The 27,500-nt window shown below is 40.8% G+C and overlaps 24 non-coding genes across 24 annotated transcripts; 11 read left to right on the forward strand and 13 right to left on the reverse strand.

Moving 5' to 3' along the window:
* Window positions 1–25: 25 nt before the first annotated feature.
* Window positions 26–98, reverse strand: TRNAF-GAA (transfer RNA phenylalanine (anticodon GAA)). The gene has a single exon. It is a non-coding gene; the product is annotated as a tRNA-Phe (tRNA).
* A 1,548-nt stretch (window positions 99–1,646) lies between these two features.
* Window positions 1,647–1,736, forward strand: TRNAY-GUA (transfer RNA tyrosine (anticodon GUA)). Its single transcript is given in 2 exon segments — window positions 1,647–1,683; window positions 1,701–1,736. It is a non-coding gene; the product is annotated as a tRNA-Tyr (tRNA).
* Window positions 1,737–2,160: 424 nt separating this feature from the next.
* TRNAF-GAA (transfer RNA phenylalanine (anticodon GAA)) lies at window positions 2,161–2,233 on the reverse strand. Its single transcript has one exon. It is a non-coding gene; the product is annotated as a tRNA-Phe (tRNA).
* A 155-nt stretch (window positions 2,234–2,388) lies between these two features.
* Window positions 2,389–2,470, forward strand: TRNAL-CAA (transfer RNA leucine (anticodon CAA)). Its single transcript has one exon. It is a non-coding gene; the product is annotated as a tRNA-Leu (tRNA).
* A 2,170-nt stretch (window positions 2,471–4,640) lies between these two features.
* On the reverse strand, window positions 4,641–4,713 carry TRNAF-GAA (transfer RNA phenylalanine (anticodon GAA)). The gene has a single exon. It is a non-coding gene; the product is annotated as a tRNA-Phe (tRNA).
* A 1,547-nt stretch (window positions 4,714–6,260) lies between these two features.
* Window positions 6,261–6,350, forward strand: TRNAY-GUA (transfer RNA tyrosine (anticodon GUA)). The gene is given in 2 exon segments: window positions 6,261–6,297; window positions 6,315–6,350. It is a non-coding gene; the product is annotated as a tRNA-Tyr (tRNA).
* A 424-nt stretch (window positions 6,351–6,774) lies between these two features.
* TRNAF-GAA (transfer RNA phenylalanine (anticodon GAA)) lies at window positions 6,775–6,847 on the reverse strand. The gene has a single exon. It is a non-coding gene; the product is annotated as a tRNA-Phe (tRNA).
* A 155-nt stretch (window positions 6,848–7,002) lies between these two features.
* TRNAS-AGA (transfer RNA serine (anticodon AGA)) lies at window positions 7,003–7,084 on the forward strand. The gene has a single exon. It is a non-coding gene; the product is annotated as a tRNA-Ser (tRNA).
* A 2,167-nt stretch (window positions 7,085–9,251) lies between these two features.
* On the reverse strand, window positions 9,252–9,324 carry TRNAF-GAA (transfer RNA phenylalanine (anticodon GAA)). The gene has a single exon. It is a non-coding gene; the product is annotated as a tRNA-Phe (tRNA).
* A 2,062-nt stretch (window positions 9,325–11,386) lies between these two features.
* Window positions 11,387–11,459, reverse strand: TRNAF-GAA (transfer RNA phenylalanine (anticodon GAA)). Its single transcript has one exon. It is a non-coding gene; the product is annotated as a tRNA-Phe (tRNA).
* Window positions 11,460–11,614: 155 nt separating this feature from the next.
* On the forward strand, window positions 11,615–11,696 carry TRNAS-AGA (transfer RNA serine (anticodon AGA)). Its single transcript has one exon. It is a non-coding gene; the product is annotated as a tRNA-Ser (tRNA).
* Window positions 11,697–13,007: 1,311 nt separating this feature from the next.
* TRNAY-GUA (transfer RNA tyrosine (anticodon GUA)) lies at window positions 13,008–13,097 on the forward strand. Its single transcript is given in 2 exon segments — window positions 13,008–13,044; window positions 13,062–13,097. It is a non-coding gene; the product is annotated as a tRNA-Tyr (tRNA).
* Window positions 13,098–13,521: 424 nt separating this feature from the next.
* On the reverse strand, window positions 13,522–13,594 carry TRNAF-GAA (transfer RNA phenylalanine (anticodon GAA)). Its single transcript has one exon. It is a non-coding gene; the product is annotated as a tRNA-Phe (tRNA).
* Window positions 13,595–14,713: 1,119 nt separating this feature from the next.
* TRNAF-GAA (transfer RNA phenylalanine (anticodon GAA)) lies at window positions 14,714–14,786 on the reverse strand. Its single transcript has one exon. It is a non-coding gene; the product is annotated as a tRNA-Phe (tRNA).
* A 155-nt stretch (window positions 14,787–14,941) lies between these two features.
* On the forward strand, window positions 14,942–15,023 carry TRNAL-CAA (transfer RNA leucine (anticodon CAA)). Its single transcript has one exon. It is a non-coding gene; the product is annotated as a tRNA-Leu (tRNA).
* A 2,170-nt stretch (window positions 15,024–17,193) lies between these two features.
* TRNAF-GAA (transfer RNA phenylalanine (anticodon GAA)) lies at window positions 17,194–17,266 on the reverse strand. Its single transcript has one exon. It is a non-coding gene; the product is annotated as a tRNA-Phe (tRNA).
* Window positions 17,267–18,813: 1,547 nt separating this feature from the next.
* TRNAY-GUA (transfer RNA tyrosine (anticodon GUA)) lies at window positions 18,814–18,903 on the forward strand. The gene is given in 2 exon segments: window positions 18,814–18,850; window positions 18,868–18,903. It is a non-coding gene; the product is annotated as a tRNA-Tyr (tRNA).
* Window positions 18,904–19,327: 424 nt separating this feature from the next.
* TRNAF-GAA (transfer RNA phenylalanine (anticodon GAA)) lies at window positions 19,328–19,400 on the reverse strand. The gene has a single exon. It is a non-coding gene; the product is annotated as a tRNA-Phe (tRNA).
* A 155-nt stretch (window positions 19,401–19,555) lies between these two features.
* TRNAS-AGA (transfer RNA serine (anticodon AGA)) lies at window positions 19,556–19,637 on the forward strand. The gene has a single exon. It is a non-coding gene; the product is annotated as a tRNA-Ser (tRNA).
* Window positions 19,638–21,804: 2,167 nt separating this feature from the next.
* TRNAF-GAA (transfer RNA phenylalanine (anticodon GAA)) lies at window positions 21,805–21,877 on the reverse strand. Its single transcript has one exon. It is a non-coding gene; the product is annotated as a tRNA-Phe (tRNA).
* A 2,062-nt stretch (window positions 21,878–23,939) lies between these two features.
* On the reverse strand, window positions 23,940–24,012 carry TRNAF-GAA (transfer RNA phenylalanine (anticodon GAA)). Its single transcript has one exon. It is a non-coding gene; the product is annotated as a tRNA-Phe (tRNA).
* A 155-nt stretch (window positions 24,013–24,167) lies between these two features.
* Window positions 24,168–24,249, forward strand: TRNAS-AGA (transfer RNA serine (anticodon AGA)). The gene has a single exon. It is a non-coding gene; the product is annotated as a tRNA-Ser (tRNA).
* A 1,311-nt stretch (window positions 24,250–25,560) lies between these two features.
* Window positions 25,561–25,650, forward strand: TRNAY-GUA (transfer RNA tyrosine (anticodon GUA)). Its single transcript is given in 2 exon segments — window positions 25,561–25,597; window positions 25,615–25,650. It is a non-coding gene; the product is annotated as a tRNA-Tyr (tRNA).
* Window positions 25,651–26,074: 424 nt separating this feature from the next.
* On the reverse strand, window positions 26,075–26,147 carry TRNAF-GAA (transfer RNA phenylalanine (anticodon GAA)). Its single transcript has one exon. It is a non-coding gene; the product is annotated as a tRNA-Phe (tRNA).
* Window positions 26,148–27,500: the final 1,353 nt, after the last annotated feature.

Genomic DNA, 27,500 nt, shown 5'->3' on the forward strand with positions numbered 1-27,500 from the left:
TGTCGAAAAATATTATCTTCCACAATGCCGAAACCCGGGATCGAACCAGGGACCTTTAGATCTTCAGTCTAACGCTTTCCCAACTGAGCTATTTCGGCAAGCTCCCTTGGTCTTGCAATCGTTTTTCGGGGCAAAATGTAAGGAGAATGAAGTTTTGGGTGTATTTGGGTCAATATAATACATCCTCACTTTCTGACTGCAGGCATCTCAATCCATAGACAATCTATTGTGAAACTAGGACATGGTTTATTGAGTAGTCGTGGCCGAGTGGTTAAGGCGATGGACTAGAAAACCATTGGGGTCTCCCCGTGCAGGTTCAAATCCTGCCGACTACGAACGCCTTAAGTTTTCTCTTTTCTGCAAGTTTTTAAAAACTTGAAACCTGTGATGCCCATAGCGAGTTCAGGCCATTAGCGCATCAAATGTAAAGGAGAATGAAGTTTTGGGTGTGTTTGGGTCAATACAATACATCCTCAATTTCTCAGTGCAGGCAGCTCAATTCATAGACAATATATTGTGAAAATACAGCAAGGCTTAAGCAGTAGTCGTGGCCGAGTGGTTAAGGCGATGGACTAGAAATCCATGTTTGTTAGCGCATCAAAATCTTTTGGATGCCAGCTTGTTTTCTCTTTTTCTTACACACATTCTCTTCCCCTCCTTAAGACTGACACCAGTCAATTTCAGCAGCCACACTGAATAGAAATTATTAATTAGTCAGCTGGTAGAGCGGAGGACTGTAGAGATGATTGGTGTAGAAATCTTTAGGTCGCTGGTTCAATTCCGGCTCGAAGGAGTTGTTTTTATTTTTTGCTCAGATAGCAATTTTTGGCAATTTACAAACTCAAAATATACAGAGTATAAAGCATTCTCTAAGTCTGGGGTAGCCAACTCCAGTCCTCGAGAGCTACCAACAGTTAATGTTTTCCAGCTCACCTCACAGAATCACAAGTGAAGTAATTAGCTCCACCGGTGGATCTTTTAAAATGTGTTAGTGAGTAATGAGTGCACCTGTGCAGCAGCTAAGTTGTCTGGAAGATGGGAACTGTTGGTAGCTCTCGAGGACTGGAGTTGGCTACTGAGAGACATAAGCAGTGGTTGTGGCAAAGTGATTTTTGTAAAAATGTTTTTGTAAATATGATTTTAAAGTTTGAAGCCTGAAAACGTAAGCTTTTTGTTGCAAAATTGCATTTTATGTCGAAAAATATTATCTTCCACAATGCCGAAACCCGCGATCGAACCAGGTACCTTTAGATCTTCAATTTCTCAGTGCAGGCAGCTCAATCCATAGACAATCTATTGTGAAAATACAGCAAGGCTTAAACAGTAGTCGTGGCCGATTGGTTAAGGCGATGGACTAGAAATCCATGTTTGTTAGCGCATCAAAATCTTTGGGATGCCAGCTTGTTTTCTCTTTTTCTTACACACATTCTCTTCCCCTCCTTAAGACTGACACCAGTCAATTTCAGCAGCCACACTGAATATAAATTATTAATTAGAAATTAATTTTCAAAGCCCAATTTAAAACAAAGGTTGTCAAATGGTTATAAACAATAGAATATTCACATTATTCCTAGAACACTCATTTAGCTAAACATTTAAAGCTATATTAAAGAGCATATAATAACATATTTGAGAACCTACAGCATCCTTCGATAGCTCAGCTGGTAGAGCGGAGGACTGTAGAGATGATTGGTGTAGAAATCCTTAAGTCGCTGGTTCAATTCCGGCTCGAAGGAGTTGTTTTTATTTTTTGCTCAGATAGCAATTTTTGGCAATTTACAAACTCAAAATATACAGAGTATAAAGCATTCTCTAAGTCTGGGGTAGCCAACTCCAGTCCTCGAGAGCTACCAACAGTTAATGTTTTCCAGCTCACCTCACAGAATCACTAGTGAAGTAATTAGCTCCACCTGTGGATCTTTTAAAATGTGTTAGTGAGTAATGAGTGCACCTGTGCAGCAGCTAGGTTGTCTGGAAGATGGGAACTGTTGGTAGCTCTCGAGGACTGGAGTTGGCTACTGAGAGACATAAGCAGTGGTTGTGGCAAAGTGATTTTTGTAAAAATGTTTTTGTAAATATGATTTTAAAGTTTGAAGCCTGAAAACGTAAGCTTTTTGTTGCAAAATTGCATTTTATGTCGAAAAATATTATCTTCCACAATGCCGAAACCCGGGATCGAACCAGGGACCTTTAGATCTTCAGTCTAACGCTCTCCCAACTGAGCTATTTCGGCAAGCTCCCTTGGTCTTGCAATCGTTTTTCGGGGCAAAATGTAAGGAGAATGAAGTTTTGGGTGTATTTGGGTCAATATAATACATCCTCACTTTCTGACTGCAGGCATCTCAATCCATAGACAATCTATTGTGAAACTAGGACATGGTTTATTCAGTAGTCGTGGCCGAGTGGTTAAGGCGATGGACTCAAAATCCATTGGGGTCTCCCCGCGCAGGTTCAATTCCTGCCGACTATGAACGCCTTAAGTTTTCTCTTTTCTGCAAGTTTTTAAAAACTTGAAACCTGTGATGCCCATAGCGAGTTCAGGCCATTAGCGCATCAAATGTAAAGGAGAATGAAGTTTTGGGTGTGTTTGGGTCAATACAATACATCCTCAATTTCTCAGTGCAGGCAGCTCAATCCATAGACAATCTATTGTGAAAATACAGCAAGGCTTAAGCAGTAGTCGTGGCCGAGTGGTTAAGGCGATGGACTAGAAATCCATGTTTGTTAGCGCATCAAAATCTTTTGGATGCCAGCTTGTTTTCTCTTTTTCTTACACACATTCTCTTCCCCTCCTTAAGACTGACACCAGTCAATTTCAGCAGCCACACTGAATAGAAATTATTAATTAGTCAGCTGGTAGAGCAGAGGACTGTAGAGATGATTGGTGTAGAAATCCTTAGGTCGCTGGTTCAATTCTGGCTCGAAGGAGTTGTTTTTATTTTTTGCTCAGATAGCAATTTTTGGCAATTTACAAACTCAAAATATACAGAGTATAAAGCATTCTCTAAGTCTGGGGTAGCCAACTCCAGTCCTCGAGAGCTACCAACAGTTAATGTTTTCCAGCTCACCTCACAGAATCACAAGTGAAGTAATTAGCTCCACCTGTGGATCTTTTAAAATGTGTTAGTGAGTAATGAGTGCACCTGTGCAGCAGCTAGGTTGTCTGGAAGATGGGAACTGTTGGTAGCTCTCGAGGACTGGAGTTGGCTACTGAGAGACATAAGCAGTGGTTGTGGCAAAGTGATTTTTGTAAAAATGTTTTTGTAAATATGATTTTAACCCCTTCCCGACACATGACGTATATATACGTCATGAGTCGGTTGCGGGGGAATCAAGCCAGCTCACGGAGTGACCTGGCTTGAAAGAGAGCAGGTAATGGCTGTATATTACAGCCAGGTACCTGCTCTCACGGACACGAGCGGCGAGTTCGCCGATCGTGGCCGTTTAACCCTTTAAGCACCGCGGGCAAAGCGCCCGCAGTGCTTAAATAGCTGATCGGAGGGGGGGCGCCCCCCTCCGGCGCCGATCAGGGCCCCCCGCGGTGAGATCGGAGGGTGCCGATCGGTTGCCATGGCAGCCAGGGGTCTAATGTAGACCCCTGTGCTGGCCATGTCAGCATACCTATTACATCCTGCCTGAGGCAGGATGTAATAGGAAGTGCTGAAAATCACTATGTTCAGCCATAGAGCTCTATGGCTGAACCTAGTACAGGCGATCGCGCCCCCTAGTGGTCAAGTACACTAGGGGGCCTTGTAGTAAAAGTAAAAAAAAAAATAAAATAAGTTTAAAAATAAAAAAAAAATAAAAAAATATTAAAAGTTCAAATCACCCCCCTTTCCCCATTTCACAAATAAAAATAAATAAAAAATAAAAAAATTAAACATATTTGGTATCGCCGCGTTCCTAAAAGTCCGATCTATTAAAATATAACATTAGTTATCCCACACGGTTAAAGGCGTAAACGGAAAAACATTCCCAACGCCAAAACTACGTTTTTTGGTCGCATCGCCTACCCAAAAAAATGTAACTAAAAGAGATCAGAAAGTCGCACATATCCCATAATGGTATTAATTAAAAAGTACACTTCAGCCCGCAAAAAATGAGCCCTCACCCAGGTCCGTAGGTGGAAAAATAAAAAAGTTATAAGCCGCTGAACATGGCGACGCGACGCAAATTAGAAAAAACGTAAAATTTTCTATTTTTTTTTTAGTGGTAAAACGTAACGGAAACTATATAAGTTTGGAATCACCGGAATCGTAACGACCCATAGAATAAAGATAACCCATCATTTTAAACGAACTATGAACTCCAAAAAAACCGTAACCAGCGCAAAATTGTGGAATTGCGTTTTTTTTTCCTTTTTACCCCACATTGAATTATTTCCTGATTCCCCAGAATATTATACGGTATAGTAAATGGTACCATTAAAAAGTACAACTTGTCCCGCAAAAAAAAAGCCCTCATGTGTCTATATAGCCGGAAAATTAAAAAAGTTACGCTTATTTGAACGCGAGGAGGAAAAAAAAAAAAAAAGTTAAGAAAAAACGCCCGGTCGGGAAAGGGTTAAAGTTTGAAGCCTGAAAACGTAAGCTTTTTGTTGCAAAATTGCATTTTATGTCGAAAAATATTATCTTCCACAATGCCGAAACCCGGGATCGAACCAGGGACCTTTAGATCTTCAGTCTAACGCTTTCCCAACTGAGCTATTTCGGCAAGCTCCCTTGGTCTTGCAATCGTTTTTCGGGGCAAAATGTAAGGAGAATGAAGTTTTGGGTGTATTTGGGTCAATATAATACATCCTCACTTTCTGACTGCAGGCATCTCAATCCATAGACAATCTATTGTGAAACTAGGACATGGTTTATTGAGTAGTCGTGGCCGAGTGGTTAAGGCGATGGACTAGAAAACCATTGGGGTCTCCCCGTGCAGGTTCAAATCCTGCCGACTACGAACGCCTTAAGTTTTCTCTTTTCTGCAAGTTTTTAAAAACTTGAAACCTGTGATGCCCATAGCGAGTTCAGGCCATTCAGGGTCAAATGTAAAGGAGAATGAAGTTTTGGGTGTGTTTGGGTCAATACAATACATCCTCAATTTCTCAGTGCAGGCAGCTCAATTCATAGACAATATATTGTGAAAATACAGCAAGGCTTAAGCAGTAGTCGTGGCCGAGTGGTTAAGGCGATGGACTAGAAATCCATGTTTGTTAGCGCATCAAAATCTTTTGGATGCCAGCTTGTTTTCTCTTTTTCTTACACACATTCTCTTCCCCTCCTTAAGACTGACACCAGTCAATTTCAGCAGCCACACTGAATAGAAATTATTAATTAGTCAGCTGGTAGAGCGGAGGACTGTAGAGATGATTGGTGTAGAAATCTTTAGGTCGCTGGTTCAATTCCGGCTCGAAGGAGTTGTTTTTATTTTTTGCTCAGATAGCAATTTTTGGCAATTTACAAACTCAAAATATACAGAGTATAAAGCATTCTCTAAGTCTGGGGTAGCCAACTCCAGTCCTCGAGAGCTACCAACAGTTCATGTTTTCCAGCTCACCTCACAGAATCACAAGTGAAGTAATTAGCTCCACCGGTGGATCTTTTAAAATGTGTTAGTGAGTAATGAGTGCACCTGTGCAGCAGCTAAGTTGTCTGGAAGATGGGAACTGTTGGTAGCTCTCGAGGACTGGAGTTGGCTACTGAGAGACATAAGCAGTGGTTGTGGCAAAGTGATTTTTGTAAAAATGTTTTTGTAAATATGATTTTAAAGTTTGAAGCCTGAAAACGTAAGCTTTTTGTTGCAAAATTGCATTTTATGTCGAAAAATATTATCTTCCACAATGCCGAAACCCGCGATCGAACCAGGTACCTTTAGATCTTCAATTTCTCAGTGCAGGCAGCTCAATCCATAGACAATCTATTGTGAAAATACAGCAAGGCTTAAACAGTAGTCGTGGCCGATTGGTTAAGGCGATGGACTAGAAATCCATGTTTGTTAGCGCATCAAAATCTTTGGGATGCCAGCTTGTTTTCTCTTTTTCTTACACACATTCTCTTCCCCTCCTTAAGACTGACACCAGTCAATTTCAGCAGCCACACTGAATATAAATTATTAATTAGAAATTAATTTTCAAAGCCCAATTTTAAACAAAGGTTGTCAAATGGTTATAAACAATAGAATATTCACATTATTCCTAGAACACTCATTTAGCTAAACATTTAAAGCTATATTAAAGAGCATATAATAACATATTTGAGAACCTACAGCATCCTTCGATAGCTCAGCTGGTAGAGCGGAGGACTGTAGAGATGATTGGTGTAGAAATCCTTAGGTCGCTGGTTCAATTCCGGCTCGAAGGAGTTGTTTTTATTTTTTGCTCAGATAGCAATTTTTGGCAATTTACAAACTCAAAATATACAGAGTATAAAGCATTCTCTAAGTCTGGGGTAGCCAACTCCAGTCCTCGAGAGCTACCAACAGTTAATGTTTTCCAGCTCACCTCACAGAATCACAAGTGAAGTAATTAGCTCCACCTGTGGATCTTTTAAAATGTGTTAGTGAGTAATGAGTGCACCTGTGCAGCAGCTAGGTTGTCTGGAAGATGGGAACTGTTGGTAGCTCTCGAGGACTGGAGTTGGCTACTGAGAGACATAAGCAGTGGTTGTGGCAAAGTGATTTTTGTAAAAATGTTTTTGTAAATATGATTTTAAAGTTTGAAGCCTGAAAACGTAAGCTTTTTGTTGCAAAATTGCATTTTATGTCGAAAAATATTATCTTCCACAATGCCGAAACCCGGGATCGAACCAGGGACCTTTAGATCTTCAGTCTAACGCTCTCCCAACTGAGCTATTTCGGCAAGCTCCCTTGGTCTTGCAATCGTTTTTCGGGGCAAAATGTAAGGAGAATGAAGTTTTGGGTGTATTTGGGTCAATATAATACATCCTCACTTTCTGACTGCAGGCATCTCAATCCATAGACAATCTATTGTGAAACTAGGACATGGTTTATTCAGTAGTCGTGGCCGAGTGGTTAAGGCGATGGACTAGAAATCCATTGGGGTCTCCCCGCGCAGGTTCAATTCCTGCCGACTATGAACGCCTTAAGTTTTCTCTTTTCTGCAAGTTTTTAAAAACTTGAAACCTGTGATGCCCATAGCGAGTTCAGGCCATTAGCGCATCAAATGTAAAGGAGAATGAAGTTTTGGGTGTGTTTGGGTCAATACAATACATCCTCAATTTCTCAGTGCAGGCAGCTCAATCCATAGACAATCTATTGTGAAAATACAGCAAGGCTTAAGCAGTAGTCGTGGCCGAGTGGTTAAGGCGATGGACTAGAAATCCATGTTTGTTAGCGCATCAAAATCTTTTGGATGCCAGCTTGTTTTCTCTTTTTCTTACACACATTCTCTTCCCCTCCTTAAGACTGACACCAGTCAATTTCAGCAGCCACACTGAATAGAAATTATTAATTAGTCAGCTGGTAGAGCAGAGGACTGTAGAGATGATTGGTGTAGAAATCCTTAGGTCGCTGGTTCAATTCTGGCTCGAAGGAGTTGTTTTTATTTTTTGCTCAGATAGCAATTTTTGGCAATTTACAAACTCAAAATATACAGAGTATAAAGCATTCTCTAAGTCTAGGGTAGCCAACTCCAGTCCTCGAGAGCTACCAACAGTTAATGTTTTCCAGCTCACCTCACAGAATCACAAGTGAAGTAATTAGCTCCACCTGTGGATCTTTTAAAATGTGTTAGTGAGTAATGAGTGCACCTGTGCAGCAGCTAGGTTGTCTGGAAGATGGGAACTGTTGGTAGCTCTCGAGGACTGGAGTTGGCTACTGAGAGACATAAGCAGTGGTTGTGGCAAAGTGATTTTTGTAAAAATGTTTTTGTAAATATGATTTTAACCCCTTCCCGACACATGACGTATATATACGTCATGAGTCGGTTGCGGGGGAATCAAGCCAGCTCACGGAGTGACCTGGCTTGAAAGAGAGCAGGTAATGGCTGTATATTACAGCCAGGTACCTGCTCTCACGGACACGAGCGGCGAGTTCGCCGATCGTGGCCGTTTAACCCTTTAAGCACCGCGGGCAAAGCGCCCGCAGTGCTTAAATAGCTGATCGGAGGGGGGGCGCCCCCCTCCGGCGCCGATCGGGGCCCCCCGCGGCGAGATCGGAGGGTGCCGATCGGTTGCCATGGCAGCCAGGGGTCTAATGTAGACCCCTGTGCTGGCCATGTCAGCATACCTATTACATCCTGCCTGAGGCAGGATGTAATAGGAAGTGCTGAAAATCACTATGTTCAGCCATAGAGCTCTATGGCTGAACCTAGTACAGGCGATCGCGCCCCCTAGTGGTCAAGTACACTAGGGGGCCTTGTAGTAAAAGTAAAAAAAAAAAAAAAATAAGTTTAAAAATAAAAAAAAAATAAAAAAATATTAAAAGTTCAAATCACCCCCCTTTCCCCATTTCACAAATAAAAATAAATAAAAAATAAAAAAATTAAACATATTTGGTATCGCCGCGTTCCTAAAAGTCCGATCTATTAAAATATAACATTAGTTATCCCACACGGTTAAAGGCGTAAACGGAAAAACATTCCCAACGCCAAAACTACGTTTTTTGGTCGCATCGCCTACCCAAAAAAATGTAACTAAAAGAGATCAGAAAGTCGCACATATCCCATAATGGTATTAATTAAAAAGTACACTTCAGCCCGCAAAAAATGAGCCCTCACTCAGGTCCGTAGGTGGAAAAATAAAAAAGTTATAAGCCGCTGAACATGGCGACGCGACGCAAATTAGAAAAAACGTAAAATTTTCTATTTTTTTATTAGTGGTAAAACGTAACGGAAACTATATAAGTTTGGTATCACCGGAATCGTAACGACCCATAGAATAAAGATAACCCATCATTTTAAACGAACTATGAACTCCAAAAAAACCGTAACCAGCGCAAAATTGTGGAATTGCGTTTTTTTTTCCTTTTTACCCCACATTGAATTATTTCCTGATTCCCCAGAATATTATACGGTATAGTAAATGGTACCATTAAAAAGTACAACTTGTCCCGCAAAAAAAAAGCCCTCATGTGTCTATATAGCCGGAAAATTAAAAAAGTTACGCTTATTTGAACGCGAGGAAAAAAAAAAAAAAAGTTAAGAAAAAACGCCCGGTCGGGAAAGGGTTAAAGTTTGAAGCCTGAAAACGTAAGCTTTTTGTTGCAAAATTGCATTTTATGTCGAAAAATATTATCTTCCACAATGCCGAAACCCGGGATCGAACCAGGGACCTTTAGATCTTCAGTCTAACGCTTTCCCAACTGAGCTATTTCGGCAAGCTCCCTTGGTCTTGCAATCGTTTTTCGGGGCAAAATGTAAGGAGAATGAAGTTTTGGGTGTATTTGGGTCAATATAATACATCCTCACTTTCTGACTGCAGGCATCTCAATCCATAGACAATCTATTGTGAAACTAGGACATGGTTTATTGAGTAGTCGTGGCCGAGTGGTTAAGGTGATGGACTAGAAAACCATTGGGGTCTCCCCGTGCAGGTTCAAATCCTGCCGACTACAAACGCCTTAAGTTTTCTCTTTTCTGCAAGTTTTTAAAAACTTGAAACCTGTGATGCCCATAGCGAGTTCAGGCCATTAGCGCATCAAATGTAAAGGAGAATGAAGTTTTGGGTGTGTTTGGGTCAATACAATACATCCTCAATTTCTCAGTGCAGGCAGCTCAATCCATAGACAATATATTGTGAAAATACAGCAAGGCTTAAGCAGTAGTCGTGGCCGAGTGGTTAAGGCGATGGACTAGAAATCCATGTTTGTTAGCGCATCAAAATCTTTTGGATGCCAGCTTGTTTTCTCTTTTTCTTACACACATTCTCTTCCCCTCCTTAAGACTGACACCAGTCAATTTCAGCAGCCACACTGAATAGAAATTATTAATTAGTCAGCTGGTAGAGCGGAGGACTGTAGAGATGATTGGTGTAGAAATCTTTAGGTCGCTGGTTCAATTCCGGCTCGAAGGAGTTGTTTTTATTTTTTGCTCAGATAGCAATTTTTGGCAATTTACAAACTCAAAATATACAGAGTATAAAGCATTCTCTAAGTCTGGGGTAGCCAACTCCAGTCCTCGAGAGCTACCAACAGTTAATGTTTTCCAGCTCACCTCACAGAATCACAAGTGAAGTAATTAGCTCCACCGGTGGATCTTTTAAAATGTGTTAGTGAGTAATGAGTGCACCTGTGCAGCAGCTAAGTTGTCTGGAAGATGGGAACTGTTGGTAGCTCTCGAGGACTGGAGTTGGCTACTGAGAGACATAAGCAGTGGTTGTGGCAAAGTGATTTTTGTAAAAATGTTTTTGTAAATATGATTTTAAAGTTTGAAGCCTGAAAACGTAAGCTTTTTGTTGCAAAATTGCATTTTATGTCGAAAAATATTATCTTCCACAATGCCGAAACCCGCGATCGAACCAGGTACCTTTAGATCTTCAATTTCTCAGTGCAGGCAGCTCAATCCATAGACAATCTATTGTGAAAATACAGCAAGGCTTAAACAGTAGTCGTGGCCGATTGGTTAAGGCGATGGACTAGAAATCCATGTTTGTTAGCGCATCAAAATCTTTGGGATGCCAGCTTGTTTTCTCTTTTTCTTACACACATTCTCTTCCCCTCCTTAAGACTGACACCAGTCAATTTCAGCAGCCACACTGAATAGAAATTATTAATTAGAAATTAATTTTCAAAGCCCAATTTTAAACAAAGGTTGTCAAATGGTTATAAACAATAGAATATTCACATTATTCCTAGAACACTCATTTAGCTAAACATTTAAAGCTATATTAAAGAGCATATAATAACATATTTGAGAACCTACAGCATCCTTCGATAGCTCAGCTGGTAGAGTGGAGTACTGTAGAGATGAATGGTGTAGAAATCCTTAGGTCGCTGGTTCAATTCCGGCTCGAAGGAGTTGTTTTTATTTTTTGCTCAGATAGCAATTTTTGGCAATTTACAAACTCAAAATATACAGAGTATAAAGCATTCTCTAAGTCTGGGGTAGCCAACTCCAGTCCTCGAGAGCTACCAACAGTTAATGTTTTCCAGCTCACCTCACAGAATCACAAGTGAAGTAATTAGCTCCACCTGTGGATCTTTTAAAATGTGTTAGTGAGTAATGAGTGCACCTGTGCAGCAGCTAGGTTGTCTGGAAGATGGGAACTGTTGGTAGCTCTCGAGGACTGGAGTTGGCTACTGAGAGACATAAGCAGTGGTTGTGGCAAAGTGATTTTTGTAAAAATGTTTTTGTAAATATGATTTTAAAGTTTGAAGCCTGAAAACGTAAGCTTTTTGTTGCAAAATTGCATTTTATGTCGAAAAATATTATCTTCCACAATGCCGAAACCCGGGATCGAACCAGGGACCTTTAGATCTTCAGTCTAACGCTCTCCCAACTGAGCTATTTCGGCAAGCTCCCTTGGTCTTGCAATCGTTTTTCGGGGCAAAATGTAAGGAGAATGAAGTTTTGGGTGTATTTGGGTCAATATAATACATCCTCACTTTCTGACTGCAGGCATCTCAATCCATAGACAATCTATTGTGAAACTAGGACATGGTTTATTCAGTAGTCGTGGCCGAGTGGTTAAGGCGATGGACTAGAAATCCATTGGGGTCTCCCCGCGCAGGTTCAATTCCTGCCGACTATGAACGCCTTAAGTTTTCTCTTTTCTGCAAGTTTTTAAAAACTTGAAACCTGTGATGCCCATAGCGAGTTCAGGCCATTAGCGCATCAAATGTAAAGGAGAATGAAGTTTTGGGTGTGTTTGGGTCAATACAATACATCCTCAATTTCTCAGTGCAGGCAGCTCAATCCATAGACAATCTATTGTGAAAATACAGCAAGGCTTAAGCAGTAGTCGTGGCCGAGTGGTTAAGGCGATGGACTAGAAATCCATGTTTGTTAGCGCATCAAAATCTTTTGGATGCCAGCTTGTTTTCTCTTTTTCTTACACACATTCTCTTCCCCTCCTTAAGACTGACACCAGTCAATTTCAGCAGCCACACTGAATAGAAATTATTAATTAGTCAGCTGGTAGAGCAGAGGACTGTAGAGATGATTGGTGTAGAAATCCTTAGGTCGCTGGTTCAATTCTGGCTCGAAGGAGTTGTTTTTATTTTTTGCTCAGATAGCAATTTTTGGCAATTTACAAACTCAAAATATACAGAGTATAAAGCATTCTCTAAGTCTGGGGTAGCCAACTCCAGTCCTCGAGAGCTACCAACAGTTAATGTTTTCCAGCTCACCTCACAGAATCACAAGTGAAGTAATTAGCTCCACCTGTGGATCTTTTAAAATGTGTTAGTGAGTAATGAGTGCACCTGTGCAGCAGCTAGGTTGTCTGGAAGATGGGAACTGTTGGTAGCTCTCGAGGACTGGAGTTGGCTACTGAGAGACATAAGCAGTGGTTGTGGCAAAGTGATTTTTGTAAAAATGTTTTTGTAAATATGATTTTAAAGTTTGAAGCCTGAAAACGTAAGCTTTTTGTTGGAAAATTGCATTTTATGTCGAAAAATATTATCTTCCACAATGCCGAAACCCGGGATCGAACCAGGTACCTTTAGATCTTCAATTTCTCAGTGCAGGCAGCTCAATCCATAGACAATCTATTGTGAAAATACAGCAAGGCTTAAGCAGTAGTCGTGGCCGATTGGTTAAGGCGATGGACTAGAAATCCATGTTTGTTAGCGCATCAAAATCTTTGGGATGCCAGCTTGTTTTCTCTTTTTCTTACACACATTCTCTTCCCCTCCTTAAGACTGACACCAGTCAATTTCAGCAGCCACACTGAATAGAAATTATTAATTAGAAATTAATTTTCAAAGCCCAATTTTAAACAAAGGTTGTCAAATGGTTATAAACAATAGAATATTCACATTATTCCTAGAACACTCATTTAGCTAAACATTTAAAGCTATATTAAAGAGCATATAATAACATATTTGAGAACCTACAGCATCCTTCGATAGCTCAGCTGGTAGAGCGGAGGACTGTAGAGATGATTGGTGTAGAAATCCTTAGGTCGGTGGTTCAATTCCGGCTCGAAGGAGTTGTTTTTATTTTTTGCTCAGATAGCAATTTTTGGCAATTTACAAACTCAAAATATACAGAGTATAAAGCATTCTCTAAGTCTGGGGTAGCCAACTCCAGTCCTCGAGAGCTACCAACAGTTAATGTTTTCCATCTCACCTCACAGAATCACAAGTGAAGTAATTAGCTCCACCTGTGGATCTTTTAAAATGTGTTAGTGAGTAATGAGTGCACCTGTGCAGCAGCTAGGTTGTCTGGAAGATGGGAACTGTTGGTAGCTCTCGAGGACTGGAGTTGGCTACTGAGAGACATAAGCAGTGGTTGTGGCAAAGTGATTTTTGTAAAAATGTTTTTGTAAATATGATTTTAAAGTTTGAAGCCTGAAAACGTAAGCTTTTTGTTGCAAAATTGCATTTTATGTCGAAAAATATTATCTTCCACAATGCCGAAACCCAGGATCGAACCAGGGATCTTTAGATCTTCAGTCTAACGCTCTCCCAACTGAGCTATTTCGGCAAGCTCCCTTGGTCTTGCAATCGTTTTTCGGGGCAAAATGTAAGGAGAATGAAGTTTTGGGTGTATTTGGGTCAATATAATACATCCTCACTTTCTGACTGCAGGCATCTCAATCCATAGACAATCTATTGTGAAACTAGGACATGGTTTATTCAGTAGTCGTGGCCGAGTGGTTAAGGCGATGGACTAGAAATCCATTGGGGTCTCCCCGCGCAGGTTTAAATCCTGCCGACTAAGAACGCCTTAAGTTTTCTCTTTTCTGCAAGTTTTTAAAAACTTGAAACCTGTGATGCCCATAGCGAGTTCAGGCCATTAGCGCATCAAATGTAAAGGAGAATGAAGTTTTGGGTGTGTTTGGGTCAATACAATACATCCTCAATTTCTCAGTGCAGGCAGCTCAATCCATAGACAATCTATTGTGAAAATACAGCAAGGCTTAAGCAGTAGTCGTGGCCGAGTGGTTAAGGCGATGGACTAGAAATCCATGTTTGTTAGCGCATCAAAATCTTTTGGATGCCAGCTTGTTTTCTCTTTTTCTTACACACATTCTCTTCCCCTCCTTAAGACTGACACCAGTCAATTTCAGCAGCCACACTGAATAGAAATGATTAATTAGTCAGCTGGTAGAGCGGAGGACTGTAGAGATGATTGGTGTAGAAATCCTTAGGTCGCTGGTTCAATTCCGGCTCGAAGGAGTTGTTTTTATTTTTTGCTCAGATAGCAATTTTTGGCAATTTACAAACTCAAAATATACAGAGTATAAAGCATTCTCTAAGTCTGGGGTAGCCAACTCCAGTCCTCGAGAGCTACCAACAGTTAATGTTTTCCAGCTCACCTCACAGAATCACTAGTGAAGTAATTAGCTCCACCTGTGGATCTTTTAAAATGTGTTAGTGAGTAATGAGTGCACCTGTGCAGCAGCTAGGTTGTCTGGAAGATGGGAACTGTTGGTAGCTCTCGAGGACTGGAGTTGGCTACTGAGAGACATAAGCAGTGGTTGTGGCAAAGTGATTTTTGTAAAAATGTTTTTGTAAATATGATTTTAAAGTTTGAAGCCTGAAAACGTAAGCTTTTTGTTGCAAAATTGCATTTTATGTCGAAAAATATTATCTTCCACAATGCCGAAACCCGGGATCGAACCAGGGACCTTTAGATCTTCAGTCTAACGCTCTCCCAACTGAGCTATTTCGGCAAGCTCCCTTGGTCTTGCAATCGTTTTTCGGGGCAAAATGTAAGGAGAATGAAGTTTTGGGTGTATTTGGGTCAATATAATACATCCTCACTTTCTGACTGCAGGCATCTCAATCCATAGACAATCTATTGTGAAACTAGGACATGGTTTATTCAGTAGTCGTGGCCGAGTGGTTAAGGCGATGGACTCAAAATCCATTGGGGTCTCCCCGCGCAGGTTCAATTCCTGCCGACTATGAACGCCTTAAGTTTTCTCTTTTCTGCAAGTTTTTAAAAACTTGAAACCTGTGATGCCCATAGCGAGTTCAGGCCATTAGCGCATCAAATGTAAAGGAGAATGAAGTTTTGGGTGTGTTTGGGTCAATACAATACATCCTCAATTTCTCAGTGCAGGCAGCTCAATCCATAGACAATCTATTGTGAAAATACAGCAAGGCTTAAGCAGTAGTCGTGGCCGAGTGGTTAAGGCGATGGACTAGAAATCCATGTTTGTTAGCGCATCAAAATCTTTTGGATGCCAGCTTGTTTTCTCTTTTTCTTACACACATTCTCTTCCCCTCCTTAAGACTGACACCAGTCAATTTCAGCAGCCACACTGAATAGAAATTATTAATTAGTCAGCTGGTAGAGCAGAGGACTGTAGAGATGATTGGTGTAGAAATCCTTAGGTCGCTGGTTCAATTCTGGCTCGAAGGAGTTGTTTTTATTTTTTGCTCAGATAGCAATTTTTGGCAATTTACAAACTCAAAATATACAGAGTATAAAGCATTCTCTAAGTCTGGGGTAGCCAACTCCAGTCCTCGAGAGCTACCAACAGTTAATGTTTTCCAGCTCACCTCACAGAATCACAAGTGAAGTAATTAGCTCCACCTGTGGATCTTTTAAAATGTGTTAGTGAGTAATGAGTGCACCTGTGCAGCAGCTAGGTTGTCTGGAAGATGGGAACTGTTGGTAGCTCTCGAGGACTGGAGTTGGCTACTGAGAGACATAAGCAGTGGTTGTGGCAAAGTGATTTTTGTAAAAATGTTTTTGTAAATATGATTTTAACCCCTTCCCGACACATGACGTATATATACGTCATGAGTCGGTTGCGGGGGAATCAAGCCAGCTCACGGAGTGACCTGGCTTGAAAGAGAGCAGGTAATGGCTGTATATTACAGCCAGGTACCTGCTCTCACGGACACGAGCGGCGAGTTCGCCGATCGTGGCCGTTTAACCCTTTAAGCACCGCGGGCAAAGCGCCCGCAGTGCTTAAATAGCTGATCGGAGGGGGGGCGCCCCCCTCCGGCGCCGATCAGGGCCCCCCGCGGTGAGATCGGAGGGTGCCGATCGGTTGCCATGGCAGCCAGGGGTCTAATGTAGACCCCTGTGCTGGCCATGTCAGCATACCTATTACATCCTGCCTGAGGCAGGATGTAATAGGAAGTGCTGAAAATCACTATGTTCAGCCATAGAGCTCTATGGCTGAACCTAGTACAGGCGATCGCGCCCCCTAGTGGTCAAGTACACTAGGGGGCCTTGTAGTAAAAGTAAAAAAAAAAATAAAATAAGTTTAAAAATAAAAAAAAAATAAAAAAATATTAAAAGTTCAAATCACCCCCCTTTCCCCATTTCACAAATAAAAATAAATAAAAAATAAAAAAATTAAACATATTTGGTATCGCCGCGTTCCTAAAAGTCCGATCTATTAAAATATAACATTAGTTATCCCACACGGTTAAAGGCGTAAACGGAAAAACATTCCCAACGCCAAAACTACGTTTTTTGGTCGCATCGCCTACCCAAAAAAATGTAACTAAAAGAGATCAGAAAGTCGCACATATCCCATAATGGTATTAATTAAAAAGTACACTTCAGCCCGCAAAAAATGAGCCCTCACCCAGGTCCGTAGGTGGAAAAATAAAAAAGTTATAAGCCGCTGAACATGGCGACGCGACGCAAATTAGAAAAAACGTAAAATTTTCTATTTTTTTTTTAGTGGTAAAACGTAACGGAAACTATATAAGTTTGGAATCACCGGAATCGTAACGACCCATAGAATAAAGATAACCCATCATTTTAAACGAACTATGAACTCCAAAAAAACCGTAACCAGCGCAAAATTGTGGAATTGCGTTTTTTTTTCCTTTTTACCCCACATTGAATTATTTCCTGATTCCCCAGAATATTATACGGTATAGTAAATGGTACCATTAAAAAGTACAACTTGTCCCGCAAAAAAAAAGCCCTCATGTGTCTATATAGCCGGAAAATTAAAAAAGTTACGCTTATTTGAACGCGAGGAGGAAAAAAAAAAAAAAAGTTAAGAAAAAACGCCCGGTCGGGAAAGGGTTAAAGTTTGAAGCCTGAAAACGTAAGCTTTTTGTTGCAAAATTGCATTTTATGTCGAAAAATATTATCTTCCACAATGCCGAAACCCGGGATCGAACCAGGGACCTTTAGATCTTCAGTCTAACGCTTTCCCAACTGAGCTATTTCGGCAAGCTCCCTTGGTCTTGCAATCGTTTTTCGGGGCAAAATGTAAGGAGAATGAAGTTTTGGGTGTATTTGGGTCAATATAATACATCCTCACTTTCTGACTGCAGGCATCTCAATCCATAGACAATCTATTGTGAAACTAGGACATGGTTTATTGAGTAGTCGTGGCCGAGTGGTTAAGGCGATGGACTAGAAAACCATTGGGGTCTCCCCGTGCAGGTTCAAATCCTGCCGACTACGAACGCCTTAAGTTTTCTCTTTTCTGCAAGTTTTTAAAAACTTGAAACCTGTGATGCCCATAGCGAGTTCAGGCCATTCAGGGTCAAATGTAAAGGAGAATGAAGTTTTGGGTGTGTTTGGGTCAATACAATACATCCTCAATTTCTCAGTGCAGGCAGCTCAATTCATAGACAATATATTGTGAAAATACAGCAAGGCTTAAGCAGTAGTCGTGGCCGAGTGGTTAAGGCGATGGACTAGAAATCCATGTTTGTTAGCGCATCAAAATCTTTTGGATGCCAGCTTGTTTTCTCTTTTTCTTACACACATTCTCTTCCCCTCCTTAAGACTGACACCAGTCAATTTCAGCAGCCACACTGAATAGAAATTATTAATTAGTCAGCTGGTAGAGCGGAGGACTGTAGAGATGATTGGTGTAGAAATCTTTAGGTCGCTGGTTCAATTCCGGCTCGAAGGAGTTGTTTTTATTTTTTGCTCAGATAGCAATTTTTGGCAATTTACAAACTCAAAATATACAGAGTATAAAGCATTCTCTAAGTCTGGGGTAGCCAACTCCAGTCCTCGAGAGCTACCAACAGTTCATGTTTTCCAGCTCACCTCACAGAATCACAAGTGAAGTAATTAGCTCCACCGGTGGATCTTTTAAAATGTGTTAGTGAGTAATGAGTGCACCTGTGCAGCAGCTAAGTTGTCTGGAAGATGGGAACTGTTGGTAGCTCTCGAGGACTGGAGTTGGCTACTGAGAGACATAAGCAGTGGTTGTGGCAAAGTGATTTTTGTAAAAATGTTTTTGTAAATATGATTTTAAAGTTTGAAGCCTGAAAACGTAAGCTTTTTGTTGCAAAATTGCATTTTATGTCGAAAAATATTATCTTCCACAATGCCGAAACCCGCGATCGAACCAGGTACCTTTAGATCTTCAATTTCTCAGTGCAGGCAGCTCAATCCATAGACAATCTATTGTGAAAATACAGCAAGGCTTAAACAGTAGTCGTGGCCGATTGGTTAAGGCGATGGACTAGAAATCCATGTTTGTTAGCGCATCAAAATCTTTGGGATGCCAGCTTGTTTTCTCTTTTTCTTACACACATTCTCTTCCCCTCCTTAAGACTGACACCAGTCAATTTCAGCAGCCACACTGAATATAAATTATTAATTAGAAATTAATTTTCAAAGCCCAATTTTAAACAAAGGTTGTCAAATGGTTATAAACAATAGAATATTCACATTATTCCTAGAACACTCATTTAGCTAAACATTTAAAGCTATATTAAAGAGCATATAATAACATATTTGAGAACCTACAGCATCCTTCGATAGCTCAGCTGGTAGAGCGGAGGACTGTAGAGATGATTGGTGTAGAAATCCTTAGGTCGCTGGTTCAATTCCGGCTCGAAGGAGTTGTTTTTATTTTTTGCTCAGATAGCAATTTTTGGCAATTTACAAACTCAAAATATACAGAGTATAAAGCATTCTCTAAGTCTGGGGTAGCCAACTCCAGTCCTCGAGAGCTACCAACAGTTAATGTTTTCCAGCTCACCTCACAGAATCACAAGTGAAGTAATTAGCTCCACCTGTGGATCTTTTAAAATGTGTTAGTGAGTAATGAGTGCACCTGTGCAGCAGCTAGGTTGTCTGGAAGATGGGAACTGTTGGTAGCTCTCGAGGACTGGAGTTGGCTACTGAGAGACATAAGCAGTGGTTGTGGCAAAGTGATTTTTGTAAAAATGTTTTTGTAAATATGATTTTAAAGTTTGAAGCCTGAAAACGTAAGCTTTTTGTTGCAAAATTGCATTTTATGTCGAAAAATATTATCTTCCACAATGCCGAAACCCGGGATCGAACCAGGGACCTTTAGATCTTCAGTCTAACGCTCTCCCAACTGAGCTATTTCGGCAAGCTCCCTTGGTCTTGCAATCGTTTTTCGGGGCAAAATGTAAGGAGAATGAAGTTTTGGGTGTATTTGGGTCAATATAATACATCCTCACTTTCTGACTGCAGGCATCTCAATCCATAGACAATCTATTGTGAAACTAGGACATGGTTTATTCAGTAGTCGTGGCCGAGTGGTTAAGGCGATGGACTAGAAATCCATTGGGGTCTCCCCGCGCAGGTTCAATTCCTGCCGACTATGAACGCCTTAAGTTTTCTCTTTTCTGCAAGTTTTTAAAAACTTGAAACCTGTGATGCCCATAGCGAGTTCAGGCCATTAGCGCATCAAATGTAAAGGAGAATGAAGTTTTGGGTGTGTTTGGGTCAATACAATACATCCTCAATTTCTCAGTGCAGGCAGCTCAATCCATAGACAATCTATTGTGAAAATACAGCAAGGCTTAAGCAGTAGTCGTGGCCGAGTGGTTAAGGCGATGGACTAGAAATCCATGTTTGTTAGCGCATCAAAATCTTTTGGATGCCAGCTTGTTTTCTCTTTTTCTTACACACATTCTCTTCCCCTCCTTAAGACTGACACCAGTCAATTTCAGCAGCCACACTGAATAGAAATTATTAATTAGTCAGCTGGTAGAGCAGAGGACTGTAGAGATGATTGGTGTAGAAATCCTTAGGTCGCTGGTTCAATTCTGGCTCGAAGGAGTTGTTTTTATTTTTTGCTCAGATAGCAATTTTTGGCAATTTACAAACTCAAAATATACAGAGTATAAAGCATTCTCTAAGTCTAGGGTAGCCAACTCCAGTCCTCGAGAGCTACCAACAGTTAATGTTTTCCAGCTCACCTCACAGAATCACAAGTGAAGTAATTAGCTCCACCTGTGGATCTTTTAAAATGTGTTAGTGAGTAATGAGTGCACCTGTGCAGCAGCTAGGTTGTCTGGAAGATGGGAACTGTTGGTAGCTCTCGAGGACTGGAGTTGGCTACTGAGAGACATAAGCAGTGGTTGTGGCAAAGTGATTTTTGTAAAAATGTTTTTGTAAATATGATTTTAACCCCTTCCCGACACATGACGTATATATACGTCATGAGTCGGTTGCGGGGGAATCAAGCCAGCTCACGGAGTGACCTGGCTTGAAAGAGAGCAGGTAATGGCTGTATATTACAGCCAGGTACCTGCTCTCACGGACACGAGCGGCGAGTTCGCCGATCGTGGCCGTTTAACCCTTTAAGCACCGCGGGCAAAGCGCCCGCAGTGCTTAAATAGCTGATCGGAGGGGGGGCGCCCCCCTCCGGCGCCGATCGGGGCCCCCCGCGGCGAGATCGGAGGGTGCCGATCGGTTGCCATGGCAGCCAGGGGTCTAATGTAGACCCCTGTGCTGGCCATGTCAGCATACCTATTACATCCTGCCTGAGGCAGGATGTAATAGGAAGTGCTGAAAATCACTATGTTCAGCCATAGAGCTCTATGGCTGAACCTAGTACAGGCGATCGCGCCCCCTAGTGGTCAAGTACACTAGGGGGCCTTGTAGTAAAAGTAAAAAAAAAAAAAAAATAAGTTTAAAAATAAAAAAAAAATAAAAAAATATTAAAAGTTCAAATCACCCCCCTTTCCCCATTTCACAAATAAAAATAAATAAAAAATAAAAAAATTAAACATATTTGGTATCGCCGCGTTCCTAAAAGTCCGATCTATTAAAATATAACATTAGTTATCCCACACGGTTAAAGGCGTAAACGGAAAAACATTCCCAACGCCAAAACTACGTTTTTTGGTCGCATCGCCTACCCAAAAAAATGTAACTAAAAGAGATCAGAAAGTCGCACATATCCCATAATGGTATTAATTAAAAAGTACACTTCAGCCCGCAAAAAATGAGCCCTCACTCAGGTCCGTAGGTGGAAAAATAAAAAAGTTATAAGCCGCTGAACATGGCGACGCGACGCAAATTAGAAAAAACGTAAAATTTTCTATTTTTTTATTAGTGGTAAAACGTAACGGAAACTATATAAGTTTGGTATCACCGGAATCGTAACGACCCATAGAATAAAGATAACCCATCATTTTAAACGAACTATGAACTCCAAAAAAACCGTAACCAGCGCAAAATTGTGGAATTGCGTTTTTTTTTCCTTTTTACCCCACATTGAATTATTTCCTGATTCCCCAGAATATTATACGGTATAGTAAATGGTACCATTAAAAAGTACAACTTGTCCCGCAAAAAAAAAGCCCTCATGTGTCTATATAGCCGGAAAATTAAAAAAGTTACGCTTATTTGAACGCGAGGAAAAAAAAAAAAAAAGTTAAGAAAAAACGCCCGGTCGGGAAAGGGTTAAAGTTTGAAGCCTGAAAACGTAAGCTTTTTGTTGCAAAATTGCATTTTATGTCGAAAAATATTATCTTCCACAATGCCGAAACCCGGGATCGAACCAGGGACCTTTAGATCTTCAGTCTAACGCTTTCCCAACTGAGCTATTTCGGCAAGCTCCCTTGGTCTTGCAATCGTTTTTCGGGGCAAAATGTAAGGAGAATGAAGTTTTGGGTGTATTTGGGTCAATATAATACATCCTCACTTTCTGACTGCAGGCATCTCAATCCATAGACAATCTATTGTGAAACTAGGACATGGTTTATTGAGTAGTCGTGGCCGAGTGGTTAAGGTGATGGACTAGAAAACCATTGGGGTCTCCCCGTGCAGGTTCAAATCCTGCCGACTACAAACGCCTTAAGTTTTCTCTTTTCTGCAAGTTTTTAAAAACTTGAAACCTGTGATGCCCATAGCGAGTTCAGGCCATTAGCGCATCAAATGTAAAGGAGAATGAAGTTTTGGGTGTGTTTGGGTCAATACAATACATCCTCAATTTCTCAGTGCAGGCAGCTCAATCCATAGACAATATATTGTGAAAATACAGCAAGGCTTAAGCAGTAGTCGTGGCCGAGTGGTTAAGGCGATGGACTAGAAATCCATGTTTGTTAGCGCATCAAAATCTTTTGGATGCCAGCTTGTTTTCTCTTTTTCTTACACACATTCTCTTCCCCTCCTTAAGACTGACACCAGTCAATTTCAGCAGCCACACTGAATAGAAATTATTAATTAGTCAGCTGGTAGAGCGGAGGACTGTAGAGATGATTGGTGTAGAAATCTTTAGGTCGCTGGTTCAATTCCGGCTCGAAGGAGTTGTTTTTATTTTTTGCTCAGATAGCAATTTTTGGCAATTTACAAACTCAAAATATACAGAGTATAAAGCATTCTCTAAGTCTGGGGTAGCCAACTCCAGTCCTCGAGAGCTACCAACAGTTAATGTTTTCCAGCTCACCTCACAGAATCACAAGTGAAGTAATTAGCTCCACCGGTGGATCTTTTAAAATGTGTTAGTGAGTAATGAGTGCACCTGTGCAGCAGCTAAGTTGTCTGGAAGATGGGAACTGTTGGTAGCTCTCGAGGACTGGAGTTGGCTACTGAGAGACATAAGCAGTGGTTGTGGCAAAGTGATTTTTGTAAAAATGTTTTTGTAAATATGATTTTAAAGTTTGAAGCCTGAAAATGTAAGCTTTTTGTTGCAAAATTGCATTTTATGTCGAAAAATATTATCTTCCACAATGCCGAAACCCGCGATCGAACCAGGTACCTTTAGATCTTCAATTTCTCAGTGCAGGCAGCTCAATCCATAGACAATCTATTGTGAAAATACAGCAAGGCTTAAACAGTAGTCGTGGCCGATTGGTTAAGGCGATGGACTAGAAATCCATGTTTGTTAGCGCATCAAAATCTTTGGGATGCCAGCTTGTTTTCTCTTTTTCTTACACACATTCTCTTCCCCTCCTTAAGACTGACACCAGTCAATTTCAGCAGCCACACTGAATAGAAATTATTAATTAGAAATTAATTTTCAAAGCCCAATTTTAAACAAAGGTTGTCAAATGGTTATAAACAATAGAATATTCACATTATTCCTAGAACACTCATTTAGCTAAACATTTAAAGCTATATTAAAGAGCATATAATAACATATTTGAGAACCTACAGCATCCTTCGATAGCTCAGCTGGTAGAGTGGAGTACTGTAGAGATGAATGGTGTAGAAATCCTTAGGTCGCTGGTTCAATTCCGGCTCGAAGGAGTTGTTTTTATTTTTTGCTCAGATAGCAATTTTTGGCAATTTACAAACTCAAAATATACAGAGTATAAAGCATTCTCTAAGTCTGGGGTAGCCAACTCCAGTCCTCGAGAGCTACCAACAGTTAATGTTTTCCAGCTCACCTCACAGAATCACAAGTGAAGTAATTAGCTCCACCTGTGGATCTTTTAAAATGTGTTAGTGAGTAATGAGTGCACCTGTGCAGCAGCTAGGTTGTCTGGAAGATGGGAACTGTTGGTAGCTCTCGAGGACTGGAGTTGGCTACTGAGAGACATAAGCAGTGGTTGTGGCAAAGTGATTTTTGTAAAAATGTTTTTGTAAATATGATTTTAAAGTTTGAAGCCTGAAAACGTAAGCTTTTTGTTGCAAAATTGCATTTTATGTCGAAAAATATTATCTTCCACAATGCCGAAACCCGGGATCGAACCAGGGACCTTTAGATCTTCAGTCTAACGCTCTCCCAACTGAGCTATTTCGGCAAGCTCCCTTGGTCTTGCAATCGTTTTTCGGGGCAAAATGTAAGGAGAATGAAGTTTTGGGTGTATTTGGGTCAATATAATACATCCTCACTTTCTGACTGCAGGCATCTCAATCCATAGACAATCTATTGTGAAACTAGGACATGGTTTATTCAGTAGTCGTGGCCGAGTGGTTAAGGCGATGGACTAGAAATCCATTGGGGTCTCCCCGCGCAGGTTCAATTCCTGCCGACTATGAACGCCTTAAGTTTTCTCTTTTCTGCAAGTTTTTAAAAACTTGAAACCTGTGATGCCCATAGCGAGTTCAGGCCATTAGCGCATCAAATGTAAAGGAGAATGAAGTTTTGGGTGTGTTTGGGTCAATACAATACATCCTCAATTTCTCAGTGCAGGCAGCTCAATCCATAGACAATCTATTGTGAAAATACAGCAAGGCTTAAGCAGTAGTCGTGGCCGAGTGGTTAAGGCGATGGACTAGAAATCCATGTTTGTTAGCGCATCAAAATCTTTTGGATGCCAGCTTGTTTTCTCTTTTTCTTACACACATTCTCTTCCCCTCCTTAAGACTGACACCAGTCAATTTCAGCAGCCACACTGAATAGAAATTATTAATTAGTCAGCTGGTAGAGCAGAGGACTGTAGAGATGATTGGTGTAGAAATCCTTAGGTCGCTGGTTCAATTCTGGCTCGAAGGAGTTGTTTTTATTTTTTGCTCAGATAGCAATTTTTGGCAATTTACAAACTCAAAATATACAGAGTATAAAGCATTCTCTAAGTCTGGGGTAGCCAACTCCAGTCCTCGAGAGCTACCAACAGTTAATGTTTTCCAGCTCACCTCACAGAATCACAAGTGAAGTAATTAGCTCCACCTGTGGATCTTTTAAAATGTGTTAGTGAGTAATGAGTGCACCTGTGCAGCAGCTAGGTTGTCTGGAAGATGGGAACTGTTGGTAGCTCTCGAGGACTGGAGTTGGCTACTGAGAGACATAAGCAGTGGTTGTGGCAAAGTGATTTTTGTAAAAATGTTTTTGTAAATATGATTTTAAAGTTTGAAGCCTGAAAACGTAAGCTTTTTGTTGGAAAATTGCATTTTATGTCGAAAAATATTATCTTCCACAATGCCGAAACCCGGGATCGAACCAGGTACCTTTAGATCTTCAATTTCTCAGTGCAGGCAGCTCAATCCATAGACAATCTATTGTGAAAATACAGCAAGGCTTAAGCAGTAGTCGTGGCCGATTGGTTAAGGCGATGGACTAGAAATCCATGTTTGTTAGCGCATCAAAATCTTTGGGATGCCAGCTTGTTTTCTCTTTTTCTTACACACATTCTCTTCCCCTCCTTAAGACTGACACCAGTCAATTTCAGCAGCCACACTGAATAGAAATTATTAATTAGAAATTAATTTTCAAAGCCCAATTTTAAACAAAGGTTGTCAAATGGTTATAAACAATAGAATATTCACATTATTCCTAGAACACTCATTTAGCTAAACATTTAAAGCTATATTAAAGAGCATATAATAACATATTTGAGAACCTACAGCATCCTTCGATAGCTCAGCTGGTAGAGCGGAGGACTGTAGAGATGATTGGTGTAGAAATCCTTAGGTCGGTGGTTCAATTCCGGCTCGAAGGAGTTGTTTTTATTTTTTGCTCAGATAGCAATTTTTGGCAATTTACAAACTCAAAATATACAGAGTATAAAGCATTCTCTAAGTCTGGGGTAGCCAACTCCAGTCCTCGAGAGCTACCAACAGTTAATGTTTTCCATCTCACCTCACAGAATCACAAGTGAAGTAATTAGCTCCACCTGTGGATCTTTTAAAATGTGTTAGTGAGTAATGAGTGCACCTGTGCAGCAGCTAGGTTGTCTGGAAGATGGGAACTGTTGGTAGCTCTCGAGGACTGGAGTTGGCTACTGAGAGACATAAGCAGTGGTTGTGGCAAAGTGATTTTTGTAAAAATGTTTTTGTAAATATGATTTTAAAGTTTGAAGCCTGAAAACGTAAGCTTTTTGTTGCAAAATTGCATTTTATGTCGAAAAATATTATCTTCCACAATGCCGAAACCCAGGATCGAACCAGGGATCTTTAGATCTTCAGTCTAACGCTCTCCCAACTGAGCTATTTCGGCAAGCTCCCTTGGTCTTGCAATCGTTTTTCGGGGCAAAATGTAAGGAGAATGAAGTTTTGGGTGTATTTGGGTCAATATAATACATCCTCACTTTCTGACTGCAGGCATCTCAATCCATAGACAATCTATTGTGAAACTAGGACATGGTTTATTCAGTAGTCGTGGCCGAGTGGTTAAGGCGATGGACTAGAAATCCATTGGGGTCTCCCCGCGCAGGTTTAAATCCTGCCGACTAAGAACGCCTTAAGTTTTCTCTTTTCTGCAAGTTTTTAAAAACTTGAAACCTGTGATGCCCATAGCGAGTTCAGGCCATTAGCGCATCAAATGTAAAGGAGAATGAAGTTTTGGGTGTGTTTGGGTCAATACAATACATCCTCAATTTCTCAGTGCAGGCAGCTCAATCCATAGACAATCTATTGTGAAAATACAGCAAGGCTTAAGCAGTAGTCGTGGCCGAGTGGTTAAGGCGATGGACTAGAAATCCATGTTTGTTAGCGCATCAAAATCTTTTGGATGCCAGCTTGTTTTCTCTTTTTCTTACACACATTCTCTTCCCCTCCTTAAGACTGACACCAGTCAATTTCAGCAGCCACACTGAATAGAAATGATTAATTAGTCAGCTGGTAGAGCGGAGGACTGTAGAGATGATTGGTGTAGAAATCCTTAGGTCGCTGGTTCAATTCCGGCTCGAAGGAGTTGTTTTTATTTTTTGCTCAGATAGCAATTTTTGGCAATTTACAAACTCAAAATATACAGAGTATAAAGCATTCTCTAAGTCTGGGGTAGCCAACTCCAGTCCTCGAGAGCTACCAACAGTTAATGTTTTCCAGCTCACCTCACAGAATCACAAGTGAAGTAATTAGCTCCACCTGTGGATCTTTTAAAATGTGTTAGTGAGTAATGAGTGCACCTGTGCAGCAGCTAGGTTGTCTGGAAGATGGGAACTGTTGGTAGCTCTCGAGGACTGGAGTTGGCTACTGAGAGACATAAGCAGTGGTTGTGGCAAAGTGATTTTTGTAAAAATGTTTTTGTAAATATGATTTTAAAGTTTGAAGCCTGAAAACGTAAGCTTTTTGTTGGAAAATTGCATTTTATGTCGAAAAATATTATCTTCCACAATGCCGAAACCCGGGATCGAACCAGGTACCTTTAGATCTTCAATTTCTCAGTGCAGGCAGCTCAATCCATAGACAATCTATTGTGAAAATACAGCAAGGCTTAAGCAGTAGTCGTGGCCGATTGGTTAAGGCGATGGACTAGAAATCCATGTTTGTTAGCGCATCAAAATCTTTGGGATGCCAGCTTGTTTTCTCTTTTTCTTACACACATTCTCTTCCCCTCCTTAAGACTGAC

The sequence above is a fragment of the Crinia signifera genome, chromosome 3 (assembly GCF_055691185.1).
Source record: "Crinia signifera chromosome 3, ASM5569118v1, whole genome shotgun sequence".
NCBI lineage: Eukaryota > Metazoa > Chordata > Amphibia > Anura > Myobatrachidae > Crinia > Crinia signifera.